Source organism: Cynoglossus semilaevis, chromosome 3 (genome assembly GCF_000523025.1).
Source record: "Cynoglossus semilaevis isolate Cse_v1.0 chromosome 3, Cse_v1.0, whole genome shotgun sequence".
NCBI classification, from domain to species: domain Eukaryota; kingdom Metazoa; phylum Chordata; class Actinopteri; order Pleuronectiformes; family Cynoglossidae; genus Cynoglossus; species Cynoglossus semilaevis.
The window spans coordinates 11,233,394-11,247,281 of NC_024309.1; the positions used below are offsets into that span (position 1 = coordinate 11,233,394).

At 41.6% G+C, this 13,888-nt stretch overlaps 1 protein-coding gene across 1 annotated transcript in view; it reads left to right on the forward strand.

Annotated features, from left to right (window-relative positions):
- fars2 (phenylalanyl-tRNA synthetase 2, mitochondrial) overlaps positions 1-13,888 on the forward strand; it is a 42,403-nt gene that overhangs the window by 15,179 nt on the left and 13,336 nt on the right. The gene's annotated exons all lie outside the window — the stretch shown is intronic.

The window sequence follows — 13,888 nt, forward strand, 5'->3', positions numbered from 1 at the left end:
CCACCCTTCACTCCCTCCTGCTGTCTCTCCATCCATCACTCCGTCTGTTCGTCCGTCCTCAGATGATGCAGGTCGAGGGAGAGAAAATAAAAAAAAAAGTCCCCACAGATGCGCAGAAGCGTGACGACCCTTCTCCTCTGCTGTGTTTTCTGACTTGTAAAGTACCGCCCCCTCCTCTTGACCCTTGACCCCGCCTCGCTGATTGACGGCTCTCTCCTCCCTCTCTTATCCCTTCAGCTCTACATCTTCATTCAAACGACTCTCCATCTTTTCCTCTTCCCTTAAATTGATTCAAAATTAATATATTTTTTATCTTTGTTTTTGTTATTGTTTGATTTCACCCTTTCACCAAAATCCCAAAGAGGAAAGGAGCAGAGAAAACATTTCATTTTTGAAAAATGCTCTGTCAAAGTCTACCAAATTACATAAAGTTTAAAAACATCACATCACATTTAATAATGGTTTTAAAAAGTAAATGTATCCCTTAAGTAAAAACAATATAAAAACCATAATCAACAATACAGAAACTGTGGAAATATTAGGAGTTATTATGTAGAAAAATATTAAAGAAACATGTATTTAGGATTTGATAAACATATAATATACATTTTCTTCACGTACAGAACGTCAAATAAAAAAGAATTTGCAAAAACAAAAAACGCATTAGTGTCACACGTTCATATCAAGTAAAAAAAACTGTTCCAAAAAGTATAATCACTAAATTAGACAGACCATAAAAACAACAACTGCAGCTGTAAAATGAGTTTTGGGTCTTTTTTCTATTATCTTTAAGCTCCTCCCTCTAAGGAAAAGAACTGGTGGACAGCTGGTGACCACACACACTGACACACACACACACACACAGCTGCCGATGCCAGTTTTTGTGTGTGTGTACTGTATGTGTGAGGGGCAGAACAAACATTTGTTTGTGCAGCGATCCGTCTCAGCCTGGACCACTTCCTACATATCAAACAGTCATGTGTGGACGAGGGGTCTCCTCCAGGAGCAGACGCTCCTGCAAACTCTTCATGATGTTAAAGGGAGATTCTCACCGTTTATTGACTGGAGTGTTGCAGGAAGTGTTGACGGACCTGAACGCCTTTCTCTTCCTGTTGGAGTTTGAGGAGAAACTGGTTTTTGTGTCCCTGCTGAAATGGTTATGTTTATGTTTTAAGGTGGTATAATAACATGTTATCTCCATATTACCGTATGGCCCTTTATACTCGACCGTTAACATACTTGAAGTCAGATAAATGCCAGTGATGCCTCCACTGTCCTAGGACTCGAATGCAACGCTTTACGCACAACAAAGTCTCTTTCACAAATTGTCAACAAAAAATGGTTTTCATTTTCGTATCTAAGGGCTGAATGGCTTGTTGCCGACCTAATTACAGACTAATGAAGGGACGACTGAGCCTGGTAGTTAGCCGAAGTTGAAATGTTTTGAAGCTGTTATTGTGCAGTTTCAGTTTGTACAGGCATAAATGTAAGTGGACTCCGGAGAAGTTCGAGTTTATGACTCGTAGATGATGGCCAACATAAAGGAAAAGTCTTCAGAAATTTTCGCCAAGCCCATGGCTAATGACTGCTTAATTTAAATTTATTTTTTGGCAATATTTGGTTTCTTCTCCATCCTCTGTTTAGACACTCAGAAATACCTGGGTGTGTATTAGGTTCCTAACAACTCCCAGCTGCTCAGGCCCCAATCAATATCCCACTAAACATCCTTAGAAAATAGTAGAAAATTACCAACTATGTTACAATATATCAGATGAAATCTTTCAGCTTGTTAAATCCTGCAGAGATATCTTTAAAATTGAATTAAAAAAAAAAAAAGCGCTAACTTTATTAAAAAATATGGAAAGTAAAGCTGCCCGGGATGAATTTTTTCCTGAACCCTCCACTTCGTCAGTGCAGCAGACATTTATTGCTTTGCTCCCGCTGAGCGCGCCTTCATCCAGCAGCTTCACAGTTCACTGCCAACAAGCCCCTGTCAGATCTTAAGACGAGACGCTCTACATCCTTCAGGGTGACATCACTGACGCAGCTCAAATCCCCGACACGCTGCCCTGATGGCAGCGACCGCCGCCGCTCACTCTCTGGATGTTTGTCAAAGCTTTAGTGTCCAAATGATCGGCGCTTGGATTTGTCCTGTAAGAGTCTGCGGCTCTTGTCCTGTTTATACATGTGATTCTGGCAGAGCTTCATCTGCAAACTGACTTAACGTGTCTGCGCCATCAAACTTTAAAGGGATTCCGATCTTTTGATGTTTTTGTTTTGCATCACCGTCAGACAGATGTTTCCAACAGGAAACTAAAGTTTATGAACTCCTCCTCCCCCCGGGGCCAAAGTCCAGAGAGAAAACCAGTCAACTGTTGATCAACTCCTGCCTCCATCAGAACGTCTGCACTGAAATATTCAGTGACACAAACTGACCACAGGGGGCAGCAGCAGATCAACAGCTCCTGTATCGTTGTGAGCTTAAGTGATTATTATGAATTGATTTACATCGTTTACGGCAGTCGTGACACAAGGATATGATTTTTTTTTTTTTTTTACCAACCCCAGCTTTTTGTCATGAAGTCGTCAGTAGTTGCTATTTCTGACCAGATAAAACTGTCCAGTTTCTGACAGTTTTAAAGATGTGACAGCTCGTAATGTTTTAATCAGAAAATTGACATTTGCATTAGATAACGTTGGATGAATCAGAGCTTTGTTTTAATGCACTTGATGTTTGAGAAGTCCAACACACACACACACACACACACAGACGTTGTGGAGGCTGCAGAGCAGTTGCTCGGCTGAATCTGTGTCCCTGCTGAATGATTGACAGCTGGTGTGGGGTGTCAGCAGCGATGATGTCATCACTGCCATCATCATGCGTGTCACGCAGACACACATCTCACTGCCTGCCGAAACATGTCGGAGGACGCGGTGTGTTTGGTGTCGTTTTCAGACGTATTTCTTCGGAGTCGTAGGAAAGTGTCTTCATGGTTTTCTCGTTGTTCGTTTCCTCCTCATTAATATGAAACGAACACATGGGACTCAGTCAGTTTCAAGCTGATTAGAAGCAGATATGTTACTTGTTACTTGTTATACCTGTTTTTTTAGGCAACAAGTTATGGATATTTTATACATTAATCATCATTTCTTTGCATAATTATAAAGATCAGCTACTTTATTTTATTAATTTTTTTTATTGGCACCAGTAGTTTCCATGTTTTTGGGCAACATTTTTATAATTGAAATGTTTTCTTTTCTTTAAGGAAATGGCAGCTACTTTATTTTATTAATTTTTTTTTATTATTTCCACCAATAGCTTCCATGTTTTTGTCTTTGTCTTTTCTTTAAGGAAATGATGAAACATAATGATTGAAAGAAAACAACCTAGAAAGTGGATTTTAGAGGTTTTTTTTCTTAATTTATTTACATTAACACTTTTAAAACAACCTAGAAAGTGGATTTTAGAGTTTTTTTTTTCCTTAATTTATTTACATTAACACTAAAAACCTTCTGGAAATACACAGCGCACAAAGATCCCAATATTTTATGTCAAATTTCTCTAAATCTCTGCTTTACACACCTGTCAAAAACTCCAGAGTATGTGACATCAAACTAAAGAAAACTCTGAATATCAGTCATAAATGATGCCGCTCTAAGACCAGGCCTTTCATTTCAGATTCTAAATTCCTCCTTGAAGTACGGTTTGATCGTGATGATTAACTTATAAGATGATTATTTGTTCTTTTGGCCCAGCAGCACCAGCGTTCACCACAGCCACCGCCGCTGCCGCCGCGTTCACTGTTGGCCAAAGGTTAATTTGAAGGTTTAGCTTCTCGCAGAGATTTGATGTCTATGTTTAGACCGAGTGAAGTCGTCTCATCGTCTCTCACTGTGTTCACAGCAACGCTTCCTGCAGATAAACAGGAAAAAAAATGAGATGTAGCTCAACGTCAGACTTCACCACATCTCATCTTGGTGCGTGTGTTTGCGCCTGCTGGAGATGGCACATGGTCGTAGTTTTGATTGATCCAAAATATGGTGAACCAGTGGGAGGAGATGAGTCGTGTGTGTGACTGAAGGACGACTCAGCAGAAACATGTCTGAGTTTATTTGCCACCAAAATGTCAGATTTATTTATTTTTCTGCTGTTTAATTAAGTAAACAGAAAAGTTGATGAAACAGTGTGCGAGCTGCACTTACGCTGTCGTGAGCGCCACCTGCTGCTAGACACCCTGGACATAAAGGCTAACACCTGGTAAAAAGAAAAAACTTGAACTTGAAACTATGAATGAATGGAGTCGGCTAATAAATTCTACATCATGCTAGCGCTGCCCTGTAGCTTATCTAGCCTTATCTAGCCATTTCCTTTATTTTTAGCAATGCTAATGCGCTAATGTGCTTTTTTGTGTTGCTGCGACGGCTAGTGTTAGCAGACAAAGGTGCTGGAGTGATTGAGACGCTGCTGTTTGGTTTAAACACATCTCTGATGCTAACCTTGATTTAAGGAGCACAGATTCAACATAATTTGATTCTTCACTCTTTTCTGTTGGTTGTTTTTTTTTTTTCTTTTTTTTTTCCGATCAAATCGTACCGTGGATTATTGCCGGTACAGATCCCTGCTGCTCTTCTCTGCTCAGGTGTAAATGGATTTCTTGACCTGTAGAGGAATAAGTGTAAGTGTGTGTGTGTGTGTGTGAGAGAGTGTGAATTAACAGAAACATCCTGTTTCACCTTTTCGTCTCATTTGTGCCTCAGTGTAGCAGTGGAACAGAGGCTTGGGAGCGACATGGGTGAGGAGGGGTGAGGGAGGGTGAGAGTGTCTCCCTGCTGATCTCAGTTCTCAGGAAAGAACATGTTCAGAATCAGGGAGGAGGAGAACAAGGTCACAGAAGTGACAGAAAGAGGAGATTCAACTACAGTGCACGAGGAACAAAAACCATAACGACGCGTTTCTGTCTGACTGACTGTGTGTGTGTGTGTGTGCGCGCGCTAAAAATGTCCTGATGGAATAAGATCTCTATTTCTGTCTCTCTTGTCTTGTATGAACTCAACATCAGCAGTGAAACCTTTGAGTATATTTGACAAAACTGTCAGTTTTGTTTTACTGCTTTACCTTGGTAAAGCATGGTATTCAGAATTCAACACCTTTATTTTATTGTTTGTTTGTTTGTGAACTAATAATTACTCACTGCGTGCAGCAATCCATAGTTGAAACCTGTCAAATTGTGGCACAAACACTGATCCAAACCGTAAACATCTCCTCCAGGCGCGTTAACAAAAGTTCAAATTCATCAGTCACAACAATATTCTCTGTCAAACTTGTACAAAAAAAAAAAGTTTCTAAGGCAACATGAAAGTGGTTTTTACATCCCAGTGCCCCCGAACTCCAGCACTGATGAATCCTTATTATAAATCCTCCTATTACTTATGTGAAACAGATGGTGATTGGTTTGTTTGAAGAGCAGAGATGAATCAGTGTGAATCAGAATCAGATGACGTTGACGAAGCGCAGTGATGATGATTTTTCGGCATCTGTCACCGTCGCACGTAGATGTTTAAATGAACACATTAATATTCATTATTGTCTGTGTGACAGGTCTTTGAAATTTACACTTTATTGAAATTAATGCTTTAATTTTCTCCCCATATTCAGCCAGCTGCTGTGTCAAAAACCAAAGCTAATGAAATAAAAAAATAAAAAAAAAAAACTTAAAACTTAAAGATGCATCAATGATTGACTGCATGTCCTTGAACCCAGAGAGAAGATGTGTCTGATCTCTCAACTCACACCTTTGTCTGCTAGGAAAACAAAACGTTTGAACAATTCATTCTCCCTCATCAAAGTCCATAGAAGAAACGTTTGAACAATTTATTCTCCCTCAAGTCCATAGAAGAAAAAAAAAAACATTGATTTTAGATCCTTAATCGATATTTTCTTCTGTGGCATAAATGACCACACCGTGAAAAATCATCACCGTGAGATAAAGTCACTGGTGTTCTTCTCTGTGCAGTTTTGAACCTAAAAACAATTGAAATTGACCAAGACGTCCAGGGCAGTGCCAACTAGTGGTCGGGTCTTGGAATTGGATTCTAAATCTAGGTCAACGCAGAAAAGTTCAAGTCAAGTTTCTAGATTTTTAAGACGTAGATTAAGTCTCAGAATATCCTTGTCAATTTCCTGTCAGGTCCGTACAGTTTTAGGCCATTTCACAAAAGTTTGAATCTCTGGGTTGAGTCTCCTAGGTTTCAGTTTCATGTCAAAGTTTTAAGTTTTCATGTCGAAGCACCACGACACACTGCCAACATGTTAGATAAGTGACACGGAAAAGTAGACCAGTAGGGAGCGCTCCATTGACCCCCATCACTGTGATTTGGGTGGAAATTCAGGAGTAAACTGAAACCTACCAAAAATAATTTTCTTTTTTTCCTTTTCGGCTGCTGCGTCTGTTCAAACATGTTTATTTCTCAACAAAAATGTGTTTTTAAGATCCTCACATTTGTCTCTGATTCACCTGTGTATAGCAGGCCTCTACATGTGTGTGTGTGTGTGTGTGTGTGTGTGTGTGTAACAGCAGTAGTCGAGATAACGTACTACAATCCCAGGACGTCTCATTTATCTGATGTCTTCTCCTGATGAGCCGCAGGTGGGCGGAGTCTGTCTCTCTGCAGCGCCGCTCTTAACTCGTTAGAGAGGACAAGCTCAGCGAGCTGCCAACCTGAGGAATAAATGATGACGGCTCACTTTTCCTACACTGCTGTGTGTGTGTGACTCCTCAGAGACACACACACACGCGCGCTGTGCGCTCATGTGCGAGCGAGTCTAATTAACATGTTAGCGTCTTCATTAAAGTAATCTGGGGTTGGATCGGTGTTTGGAGTCTCTGCCGGTGATTCATCAGGTCTGCTGCCGTTCAACCTCTCCTTCTCTTCTTCTGTCGCCTCGTGGAGACGAAGCCACGAAATGTCAGAGAAGTCGCAAAAGAAAAGAGCAAATGTTCTAAAGCTTTGAAAGGAGGTCAAATAAAAGTCAACCGTAAACACATTCATGCTGTGTTTCACAACAAGAAGTCAGAATTATATCAGGAACTACAAAAATATGATTTTTTTATAGAACCTTTTACCCTATAATACTGCATGTAGTACACGTGTGTTTTTGCCTCATGAAGTAGTTACCAGATACAAAAACAAAAGACGACAACCGTGAAGTAAATACATGAAGTAAATGTGAGTACCCAGGGTAGTATTTCCGGGCCTAAATACCCTCTCCTCCAGTAGGACAAGGAGGACAAACTGATCTGACAGTGATTTATTATTATCTTCAAGAATAAACCCAGGAACTCACTTTTCACATCGGAATCGAACACCTTAATTATCAGGTTCGTCAGCATCGTCACCTGAAAGAAGGCGATTTAAGGCCGACTTTTTTTTTTCTTTTTCCCTACTGTGTTGAAGCAGACAGATGGAGAGGCAGACATGTTTAGATCTGCAGGTTGTTTCGATCTGCAGGTAGCAGACACACGTGCGCTCTCATGTGCACACACACACACACACACACACGTGGTTCAAAGGTATTCCCCTCCTTCTGCTGCTGCTGGTGTCTCCATGTCTCATTATCCAGTTTGTCGTCCACAGAGGACAATTTTCCTCCAAATGGACTTTAATGAAAACCAGTGAGAGTCAAAGCGACTTCTGCTGCTATGGCGTGCAGGCATGAACAGTAGGGGGCAGCACAGCCTGTAGCCTTTAGATGTTTGAGTGCCATCTTCTAAGATATCATTATTATTACTCTTGGATGTGGATCAGAGGCTTGGACTCGACAGTGCAGTTGTTTTCTGATCGGTCTTCGTTCCTTGGTGACGTTCCAACACTTCTGTCTTCTGTAGCTCCACCTCCTCATTCAAAACAATGGCACACTGGACTTGTGGAGACTGTAATCTGTCCCAGAGTCCATGTACAGCCTGGACTGGACTGTGGTGAAATGGTTAATGGTGTCTCGGTGTGTGTGTCTTAACCTCTGATCATCGTCAGCGTGGCTGAAGTGAGACTGTTGATTATCAGTCGTTTGCTGCCAAAACAAAGTGACTGTGTGAGGAAATGTGTTGTCAAAAAAACAAACAAACCTGCATCTACTTTTATCAGCAGTCATCAAACAGTCTAACACACACTCTGCTGTACACACAGACGGTGTACCATCGTTGTGGAGACTCGGTCTTCTCATACCTGCAGCCTGTGGCTCCTCCCACCGTATTGATCTGTTAACCACGACATAAATTCCCTGTTGCCTGGTAACTAATCTTTTTACATAATTAATGTTGTGGCTCATTTTTAATTTAAGGATTGAAGCTCTGTAAGAAACTGTTTCCAAAATCCATCTTCATTACTGATGGGAAAATATCCAGCGGCGGATCTGCTGGCTCCAGGCACATTTACGGAGGGTTTAGGCTGAGAGTCTGAGTCATGTTTTTACACATGGCTGACAAATGGACACAAGCAGCATCGCTCTGCGCACAGATCATATAGACACAATTAAAAGATGTGGTAAAACTTAATAAATATTTGGGTGAAAACCTCAACTTCAAAGGTTAGCATGGGTCAAAGTTTGAAAAAGTTACAAGACAAACAAACTAAACATCTGGAAACCTCACAACATATTGTTGGTAGAATTTGGTTTTAAGGAACTCTCTAGAAGGTTCTCCACAGTTTATGATCGTCCTCCACTCCTCCCCGTCTCTCACCTCCTTCTTCCTCTATTTCCTGTGCCTTGAAGCTCCATCTCCAACATCATCCTTTGTCCAACTCTCCTCAGACTTCATTGCTGCAACTTTAAAGCATTTTCCTTATATTTTAAAGTGCTGTCATGTCACGGTGCTCTGATATAATGGTACGTCAGCTGCAGAGCCGTTCTCTGATCCATTAGAACTATCAGTGTTTTGTCCCGGAGCAACAAAGTCTATGACGTTGACTCCACGGCTCCGTCAGACTCCGACTTCCTTATCAGTCAGGAAATCAGAGTTATTAACTGAGGTCTGGGGGCGTCGTCGTAGCTTAAAACCTAAACTTCCTGAGTGATGTTTTTGAATGAAACCCAGGAAGATTATATCAGTGAAAATTCAAAAAACACAGAGACGAGGAGAGAGGAAGCGTAGGAAGTAAAGAGGGTCTGGATAAATGTGATCGATGAAGGATGAGAGTGATGGACTGTGACAGGAAGGAAGAGAGAAATAGTGGAAGGAAAAATAGACGTCGTGATGAGGAAATAATGCCGGTTAAGGGGGAAAGAGGGGGAGGGGGGAAGAGTGATTGGGAGGTGCAGGAGGAACTGAAGAGATTGAAAATGAGGGGATTAGAGACGGAGCCGAGGTGAGGAGGAGGAAATGGATGAAGATGATGGAACAAGAGAGAAAGAGAAGGAAAAGAAGATGAGGGTTTAAAGAAATGTAAGTGAGAGGAAAGAGCAGAGGTGGGAGATTTAAATGAGCGATGAAAGGGGGAGGAGGGGGAGACGGGAGAGGCTGATGGATCAAATAGGAAAAATGTGTAATTGAAAGTGGTGGGAGAGCGAGTGATAGAGGTGAACCACCGAAGAGGCAGGAAATGAACTGAACAGTATGAGAAAGTGATTCCAAATCAAGTGGGGAAAAAAGAAGTTAAAGGGTTTTTTTTTTGGCTTTTACGACATCTCTTCATATAAGAGAGTGACTCTGCTCTCAATCTTGGAGCCATTTTAACGTGATCAAAAATCTTTACTTTCTACAGTTCACAATCCTTCCAGTTGCCTTTTAATAACTGAACTGGATTTATTTCCTAGTTGTTTTTTTTATTATTTTCAAACTCAGAAAAACCCGAGCTTCATTTTTTTCAGATATTTTTGTCAGTATTTTTACCCAAAAGTCTAGGAGGAGGTTTTCCATCAGACATTGTTTTTTTTTTTCATCCACTTTAGGCTAATTTATCTGCGTCACGTGTTTTTTATCCATGTGTTAGCTGTGATTAAAACCCCTTTTCTTGTGTTCAGTAACTCGGCAGTAACTCTTCCTCTAATTATGTGCAGTGTTTTGTGTCGGGACGACCTGTGTAGTCATCGCACTTTATCACGAGCTTAAATCCACACGCTAGTGTAGCTGCTGCTGCTGTTACTGCTGCTGCTGCTGTTGATGCTGCTGCTGCTGCTGCTGCTGCTGCTGTTACTGCTGCTGCTGCTGCTGTTGTTACTGCTGCTGCTGCTGCTGCTGCTGCTGTTACTGCTGCTGCTGCTGCTGTTGTTACTGCTGCTGCTGCTGCTGCTGCTGTTCTCCAGTAATAATGCAGTCATAAATATATTCATAGCAAATATAATTAGGAGCAATGGAGACAGATGAGGAAGAGGAAGGAAAAGTGAGATGCAGGGAGAGAGTGATGTATCAGGGGGGATGTGGAAGTCGACAGGGAGGAGGAAGACGGAAAACAAAACAGCCAAGGATGAATTCACAACATTAAACATTAAAAAAAAAAGATGAAGAGAGGGAGGAAGAGGAAAGGAAAGAGAAGTTTGTTTTTGTTCAAATCAATACTGTCCCAGAATTACCTGAAGTGCAACGTCGTTGTTGACTACAGTGTGATGGACTCCAGATCTGAGGGATTAGAAAATTGAGTTTTTATTCTTCCAGTCTGGATTTAAAAACAGAGAGAACTCAAAATGGACTGTCCAATTTTATTCTTGGTGTTCAGAATGAATAAAATGTGAGAGTGTAAAATGTGTTAGTCTCAAAGAAAATGTCAGAATGGTTGATGAAGTCTGAATCAACTAGTTGTGTTTATTCTCTCAAAGAAAATGTCAGAATGGTTGATGGTGAATGTCTGAATCAACTAGTTGTGTTTATTCAACAACAAAGTCAGATTTAAAACCTCAGAGAAAAATGAAATGTTGGATCAGGTCCACACAGTTCAGGTGAATTCAGTCTTGGTTGTTATAAGTAATAAAGTATTAGTCATTATTAGCCAAAATAGGGTCAGTTTAAGACCTGGTCGAGTCCAAATGATCAAAGAAGTCAAGAAAAGAAGAAGAAAAGTCAGAGATCAAAAGAAGTTCAAAAACCAGGTCCAGGTTTGAGTCGTTAGTGTTGTGAACCCGTGAACGAATAGAAAGAAATTAGATTTTAAATGTTAATGTTAATTCAAAGAATTGACAGTGTAGAATAAAGTGAAAGAAGTCATGAAAGAGGAGGTGACGGAGGCCAAAGTGGAGGAGGAGACAGAGAAGGAGGTCACAGATCTGATCAGGTGTACGTTATCATCATGAAGTGCAGATTTCTTCCAGCATCTTCTCTCATCTGCTGCGACCCCGAGACCTCAAACCTCATTAGCATAGAAAGCACATTCTCCGGCTCCTGATTGGACCCGGGCTGACGAGACCGGGATCTAAAGGAGGAAGTGTGTGTGTGCGCATTACATCACCATAATGAGTAACGTTTCCAATCAGAGCAGGCGATTCTTCCTCCCGCCCGTCCACCTGCGTGTTTGTGTTTAGGAATCATCGGCAGTGCCGTAGTGACGTCCTCCTACGCACAAGTTTATGGAAGAAATTCCAGATGACATCGCTCTCTTCTCCCACCCACTCGTCACCCTCACGCTGACCCGTTAGGCTTTGATTTGTTTGCTGATTAACAGTCTGTGTTGCGGAGCTGCTGTGGATTCATGGCTGAGGTGGAGCTAATGTTTGCTGAAGCAGATCAGTGATTTGTTGACGTGCCAGCCACAGGAAATGATCCCGAAAACTGGAACAGACGAGAGTCTGCTCTGCACATTGACAGACAGGCTGCGACTGTGTTGCAGTGGAGCCTTCTCATCTGTGAGCCTTATATTGAAGCCGAGCCCTGAGGGAGTTCTAGTCCCTGACTTTAGGAACCCTGGTTCTGGTTAGAGCTGTGTGACCAATTAAACTGACCAAAAGTCTGCCAGGAATATCAAAGTAAAGTCCAAATGAACTTTGAGACCAACTGGCCAAAACACCAGGTCTGATCCCTGAGTGAGCTAAAAATGTCCCCACACTAGACGTTAGAGTTAGTAAAGAGTTAGAACTTGACACGTTCAAATTGAAGGTCATCAAAAGTCTGGGACTTTCCTGTGGTCCTTCACTTTAATTAATAGAATTATGTACACTTTTGTAAGAATATCAAAGAAGACAGTGTCAGAAATATGACTTCAGGGAGGTTTTTTTCCCTCTTTGTTTCCCCCAAATTCCAGAAATATGACTTCAGGGAGGTTTTTTTCCTCTTTGTTTCCCCCCAAATTCTAAATTCCAAAACTTCGATGCCGACACTTGCGAAGTCTCTAAATCTTCCACGTTTTTGTTTAAAGACTCAGAGTGAGTCAGAGCTAAACTGCTGTGGTTCACCACCTGATTTGTTGGCATTGATTAGTGTCTGATAGGTTGATTAGCTTCACTCTCCTTGTGACAGACTGAGAGGCTGAATCCTCTTAAATGCTGTGATCCTGAATCGATTTCTGCTTTTTAAGCCTTTTAGTCCCGAGGAGGAGTTGAAGGAGGAGGAAAGGAGGAGGAGGAGGTAAATTGCTTTTAAATGAGGATTAAGAAGCGAAGTTGATGTTGGTGTTTCTGACGGGATCTGCCGGTGTTGGTGCTATCATTTAAACAGGCGTTTGGAGGCGTGTGTTCTCTCTCTCTCTACAGACACAAGTGTGGGCTTAGATCAAAATTGATAACCCTAAAAACAATCGCGCTAACGTTAACATATCATCTAAAGGTCATGGTCCTCCACGCTCCTCCTCTGGATAATCGTCAACATCCTGTGTACTCCAGAGAGTCCGAAAAGTAAATGAAAGTGAATGGAATCCTCAGCTGAAGCTGGAGGAGTCTGAGTCCAGATTAAATCAGCCGCTGAGTGACTTTCTCCATTATCCACTTCCTGAATGAACTCTCAGCCATTTCCCAATGCATCTTGCAAAGTTTTTTTTTTTTTTTTTTTGTGCTGTTTCCTAAACTGTGGATCACGGCCTACTCGTAGGTCACGCTCTGAGTTCCTGGAGGTTTGATACATCAGAGAAGAAACAAGAGTTTGTGTCTCGATTAGTTTTCATCCCACAGAGAGAAGCTGCTTTCGTCTTCTCATCTGAAATCCACAGAATTACCTATAATCCCCTAATTCCTCGGAGCGTTGGCCCTTTGCTCCGACCTGCCTGGAGGCAGCGAAGGAGTTCTGTGGAGAAATGAGATACGACAGCAGAATGACTGATGCTGAGAGTTGGAGAAGTGAATCAGTGGAGGGAGTGAGGCGGCAGCCACACCGCCGTGTTTTCAATTAAAAACTCATAAACTGGGCTCATCATCCACGACACCCGTGGGTTTGAGAGTCCTCTAATTCAGAGAAGGTGAAATCGCCGCGGCATTCTGCAAAAATATGTCACGTCTCTACACTACCGCTAAATAAAAAAAAAACAAATGTGTTAAAAGGCGACCAAAGATTTGCAGATTTGTGTTTTTAAACAGTTGTAGGCGCTGTTGAGTCACTTTGGGCAGCAGTAGATTTTCTTGACTCAGACGTAGATAAGTGTTTTAATGTCAGACCGTGAGGTTCAAACCATTTTTTAGAAAGGCCATTACACAGTTCTACAAACATGGAAGAAAAGGACGTTCAGGTCCTGACAGGAAATCCTCCATCTTTATTACTGTTACTCTCTCTCTCTCTCTCTCTCTCTCACACACACACACAAACCTGCAGTGATCCCAGAAAGCAGCGGGTCGTCCTGAGGAGATTTGACTGACGTACAGTTATATGACGACATCTACGAGAAATCCAGGAATATTACTGCTGGAAAGTGTGTGTTTGAAAACATTGTTTACTCTGTCTGTGTGTCTGTGTGTGTGTGTGTCTCTGTGTGTGTGTGT